The sequence below is a fragment of the Zalophus californianus genome, chromosome 1 (assembly GCF_009762305.2).
Source record: "Zalophus californianus isolate mZalCal1 chromosome 1, mZalCal1.pri.v2, whole genome shotgun sequence".
NCBI lineage: Eukaryota > Metazoa > Chordata > Mammalia > Carnivora > Otariidae > Zalophus > Zalophus californianus.
In genome coordinates, this window is record NC_045595.1 from 38607550 (window position 1) to 38613681 (window position 6132).

Here is a 6132-nt window from a genome sequence, read left to right on the forward strand (position 1 = left end):
GATCTGAGGGATGGGGTGGGAAATAAACAAAAATCCAAGGGGAAAATCATTAATAAGATACTCTGAACTATTTTCCCACAAGTAACTTCTTTTAAAAAAAATAGAAAGAAAAGCTATACTCTCTGTTAAAAAAGCCAATGTCCTGCATTCCTGTCCAAATAAAACCTCTTTGCAAGCGATCAACCAAAACTCTGAAATTCCATTGTCATAACATTATGTCTGTGGGGTACCACTTCAGAATATCTTCCAGAAAAAAAAAAAGAGAGCTGGGTAATTAATATAGGGCTCTGTAATGAAGGGGAAAGGAAAATTAACAACATAAACCCCATCTGGAAAGAAACTACGAGAAAATCTGAATTTATATCCTTGTAGTGAGTGTATCACATCAAGGGCTTCCTGTTTACTGACAAAAAGAACAACAACAACACACACACACACACACCACCCACATCAAGTTTTCCAGGAAGTTAGATATTTAAATAAAACAACATTTGGACTTCTTTCATAAAAGCAAAGTAATTTCTTCCTAAACCACCTCAATTTTTGATGGATGAACGGGTGCCGCTTTATTATGGGAGTGGAAAATTGATTCTAAGGTATCACATTTCTGTCTGACTGAAAGATTCCAAGGCATATGGAAATAACACAAGATGCAATACATAATTTTTTCTTATGAAGTAAGCTATTTTTTTTATCAAATCGTCTTACAAGCAAAATAATCCATCTCCGTAACCCAAAAGCAAATAAGTATTGAAAACTCCAGTTAAGTAAGATGCATTTTACTAATGTCAAGCTTAAGGCAACTCAGCGAGAGGTGACAACACTGTACCAAATTATTTACATTCATGACAACTTAGCTGTGTCTACAAGGCACCAAAACATTGTGATGAAAAGAAAAAGTCAGTAATTGCTCAGATATTATGTCTAGTCACCAACAGCTGGAATTTTCTCAGTATTGGCTTTCTCTCTCTCTCTCTCTCTCTCTCTCTCTCTCTCTGAGTATTTTTCAAAGTTCGCTGAGCGGGCTTTTCCCACCGCTTCTGTCTGTCACCTCCCACCCCCTGGGCCCCCAGGAGCTCCTTGCTGAGCTCCTTGGAGGCCTCCACACAGCCCCATCTGCTAACTTCCTTCCGGTGGGCTGTCCCTCGCCTTCCCCGTTGACAGCTAACGGTGCACTTGGAGAGAACCTGGTTCTTGTCTCTGGGAATTTTCTTAATTATGATTTTCCTTTCCTGTTCAAAGACTTTGGCTCTTCTGTCATAATTCTAAGAGTTGAAGAAGAAAAATCACCTGGCTATCTTCCTTTTTCCTCCAAAAGCTGCTCCCACCTCAACCTAGAGACAGAGTTTCTCCTGTAAGTGAAGGCTTCCTCGAGCCCCATGCCTTTTTTGTTGTTGTTGTTGTTTTCCAGATGAAACCCATCCATTTAGGAAGCACCCACAGAATTGCAAGCATTGTACAAAACATTAAAACACTTGTTGATTCTCTTTTAGGGCAACATAGCCCATGCTGTTGCACTCCCTTTTGCATGGTGTTGACATTTTAGTTCCACTGGTGTGAAATGACCGGTTCTTCAAGACGGATTCAAGAAACAAGTTTGTGATCCATAGAGGTAGATCACGCTGGAAGTTTCTCTGCCAACCGTTATAGTTCATGTCCTCCCCCTCTGAAACCACTGCCCCTGTTCCTCCTCTGAGGCCCCCACCTCCCCTAAAACCCCCACCTCCACCACTTCCTTGTCTCCCTCCTCTTCCACCTCTCCTGCCACCATATCTTGGAGGTCCTTCTCATCTGGAGGTCGAGGTCAAAACCTCTGCAGTGGTAGCTCTTTCTATGGGTCTATATAAAACTTTTGTGATATTTTATTTTTTAATTTTTATTCTTTATTTTTTAATTTTTATTCATTTGAGACAGAACGATAGAGAGAGAAAGAGAGAGAGCCCATGAGCAGGGGGAGAGGCAGAGGGAGAGGGAGAAGCAGACTCCCCGCCAAGCAGGGAGCCCGATGCGGGGCTCGGTCCCAGGGCCCAGAGATCATGACCCGAGCCGAAGGCAGATGCTTCACCAACTGAACCAGCCAGGCGCCCCACTTCTGCAGTTTTTTAAAAAAGGAAGATGCTTGGGCGCCTGGGTGGCTCAGTTGGTTAAGCGACTGCCTTCGGCTCAGGTCATGATCCTGGCGTCCCGGGATCGAGTCCCACATCGGGCTCCCTGCTCAGCAGGGAGTCTGCTTCTCCCTCTGACCCTCTTCCCTCTCGTGCTTTCTATCTCTCATTCTCTCTCTCTCTGAAATAAATAAATAAAATCTAAAAAAAAAAAAAAAGGAAGATGCTTTCATATTTTCTGACAATTTAACTGAAAAATTAAAGAAAATCTCTAAGTTGTCCAAAGATTTCATCTACTTTACCCATTTGTCCTTCATTCTCTAAATGCACTGGAGCAATAAGGCACCTTATTTTTGTCATCATCACAGGGATGCAGGAACTCTCCTGATAAAACCACACGTTCAGGAGGTCCTTGCTCTTGCTCTTGGCCTTTGTGAGAGCCTTCCAGGCCTCGCCCTGTCCACGTCCTCCTCTACCCCCCGCCCCCGCCCCGCCGCCTGCGGAGTTACCACCTCACCTCCCAACTGGTTGTTGCTGCCGCCCGGGGTTGAAGGATTGAAGCCCACACCTCGAAGGAAGCCTCCACGACCTCCACCTCGAGGACACACGCTTGCTCTAGGGGCGCCACGTGCGCCTCTGGCTGAGCCCTACGTCTTTGACAGACAGGAGGCCAGCTGAGAATTCTCCAGACTCCCTCCCACCTCATCCCAAGCCTTCCTGCTATAGTTCATCCTCATTTGGAGCCTCATCCTGTAGTGAAGCCGGCGTCTCCCCGTCCTCCATGGCCCAGGGAATGCCAGGATGGCACGGTTCCGACCAGCCATTTTTATAGTCACCCTGCCCTTGGATCTAATACAAGTTCAGCCAATTAGGACTCGTGTGTCCTCCGGTAGTTACCTCTCCTTCCAATCCTCAGTTTGCCCCTCTGTACAATGGACACAACAATGGGGTATTCATCTCCTTGGGCCGGCACAACAACATACCACACACGGGGTGGCTTAAACAAAAGAGATTTATTTTCTCACGGTTTCAGAGGCCAGAAGTCCAAGATCAAGGTGCCAGCAGGGCTGGTTTCTGGTGAGACTCCCTTCCTGGCTTATAGATGGCCACCTTCTGTGTCCTCACATGGCCTTTCCTCTGTGCACACAGTGAGGGGGAGATCTCTGGGGTCTCTTCCTCTTCTTAAAGGACACCAGGCCTATTAGGTGAGGGCCCCACCCTTATGGCCTCATGTAATCTTAATTACCTCCTGATAGGCCATATCTCCAAATACAGTCACATTGGGGTTAGGATGTCAATATATGAATTTTAGGGGGACAAAGGTCAGTCCATAACAAATAATATTCCTGCCTCCTAGAGTTATTTGAGGAACATGCTAGTTAAGGAAGCAGACAGAAAACAGATTACACATGCGAGAGGTTTTATTGGGGAAAATGCCTGGGAGGGAAAGAGCGGAAGTGAGGGAGGCTAAGAGAGATATGGGGTCACAGAGTGGGTCTGAATGATGCTATGGGGGAGGAAGGCAAAGAAGGAAGTTTGTGTAAGGAAAGCCTTAGATTACAGTACACTTCTAAGGAAGTTTCAGCAAAGCCAAAGTCTTGGAACCAAAAATCATTTGTGTCCAACAGTATTGGGTCTGTGTTATTATCCCCGCTCCCTGCTGTACTGGGTCGCTGGTGGGGGCAGGGGAGAGGGAGGCTGTGGAAAGTGCAGGGAATACAATGGTGAATTCAGAGGAGCAGGTGGGACCACCAGTCAATTATGCTATGAGCTGAGGAGAGCTTCTGTGTGTCCCTACTGGGATTAACTCAGTAACGCACATGAATGAAGTTTCTACCCCTACCTCAGAGGGGGGGCTCTATAAAAGAGCGGTGGTGAAGATGATGACAAGGATGGTTATTCTGATGACATCACGCTCCCCATTTTACAGAGGTTCTTGGAATCTGACTCACATGGAATCCACTCATGTGCTGCCATCATGCTCTGAGACTCCAAAATCCTTATTGGTGGACTAACCTGATATGACCTTGTTCTCCTGCACTCAACTGACCTTCCCTTCCAAACACTTTTGTAAACACCGAGGGGGCAATAACATGTACCTTATTACCCAAAAAATCAGGATAAGCCTACGGTTACCTCAGTTTATAGTCTGAAGAAATACGCCAGGCCACTGATGTAGGAAGAGGGAACTGAGGCAGAGCGTGGCAGACTCCTTGAGTTGAGAGCACAGAGGTCGAAGTTCAGTCAAGAGGGCAAAAGGAGCTAATCCCTTGGCAAAGTACCAGAGGACAGAGCTACATGGACAGGGCACTCCGGAGATTTGCTGAGAGTCCCCTTGATTATTGAGTGGAGAAGTGATCTTAATGCATGTGGAAAAACTAACTGAAGCCTGGGGTGGGGAAAGCATTAAAAAGAATTAGAAGAAACACTTTCTAGAGCTCATGTGCTACTAGAAATAGCAGATGATCTCCATAGTCAGAGTGAAGAAAAACCTAATTCACAGGGCATCAGGTGCATTACTCAGAAGGGTCTTTCCATAAGAATGGGGAATAACAAATCCTAACCAAATGCTGATCTGGCCCCACCCAACAAAGCTTAAAAGCAAGTCCCACAAAGAACAAACTATTTCCAAGTAACTTAACCCTGTCCCAGAACAAAGTGCAAGAATGTTTACAAAAACATCCAGCACTCAACAAGGCAAAATCCAAAACACCTAGCATCCCATCACAAATTACCAGGCATGGAAAGGTGAAAATAGGACCCATAGTGAGGAGAAAAATCAATCAAGACCAACCCCAAACAGACACTAATGTTAGAATTATCAGGCAAAGACATTAAAAGTTGTCCCAAGGGAAATTAGAAAATATTTTGAATTGAATAAAAATAAAATCCAAAACACCAAAATGCATAGGATAGAACTTAAGCAGTATTTAGTTGGAAATCTGTAGCACTCAATGCTTATTGGAAACAAAGATCTTAAATCAACAATTTAAGCCTCTTCCTTAAGAAACAACAAAAATAAGAGCAAATAATTCCATAGCAAGCAGAAGGAAGACCTAATAAATGCAATAACAAATTGAAAACAAAAATAATGGAAAAAAATCAATAAAATGAAAAGGTGATTCTTTGCAAAGATCAACAAAACAGATAAACCACTAACCAGACTTACAAAGAAAAGCAGAAAAAAGACATAAATGTGGTCACATCAAAGGTGAAAAAGGCGCTATCACTACAGACTCTGCACACATTGAAATGATAATAAAGAAAACAATGAACAATTCTGTCCACATACACTTAGAAATTTAGAAGTAATGAACCAATTTCTTAAAAGTAACAAACTCAAAATTCAGAAAGAGAAAGAACCTGAATAATCTTACACTTATCTAGAAATCAAATTCATAATTAAAAATCTGCCCCTCCAAAACAAACAAACAAACAAACAAACAAAATCTCTTCCAGTTTCCAGTCAAATAATTAAACTGGCAAATTCTTCTGAACTTTTAAGGAGACAATAATACTAATTCTACACAATCTTTTCCAAAAAATGGAGGAGGTGAAAACACTTCCCAACTCATGATATAAGGCCATTACACTGATCTCAAAACCAGAAAAAGACAGTACAAGAAACAGACAGACAAATATCCTTTATGAACATAACTGCAAAAATTCTCAACAAAATATTAGGAAATCAAACCCAGCAATGTATAAAAAGAAAAATATATCACACCAAATGGGGTTTATCCCAGGGATGTAAGCCCATTTAAGATTCAAAAATAATCAATGTAATCTATTATATCAAAGGTCTAAAGAGGAAATACTACATCATCATGTACTTAATACAAAAAAATTTAATAAAATTCAATATTTACTCATGATTAAAAAACTCAACAAACTAGAGGGCGCCTGGGTGGCTCAGTTGGTTAAGCGATTGCCTTCGGCTCAGGTCATGATCTTGGAGTCCCGGGATCGAGTCCCGCGTCGGGATCGAGTCCCGCATCGGGCTCTCTGCTCAGCAGGGAGTCTGCTT

The 6132-nt window shown here is 43.1% G+C and overlaps 1 pseudogene; it reads right to left on the bottom strand.

Moving 5' to 3' along the window:
* Positions 1-1644: 1644 nt before the first annotated feature.
* LOC113916054 lies at positions 1645-3366 on the bottom strand (annotated as a pseudogene).
* Between the last annotated feature and the right edge of the window lie 2766 nt (positions 3367-6132).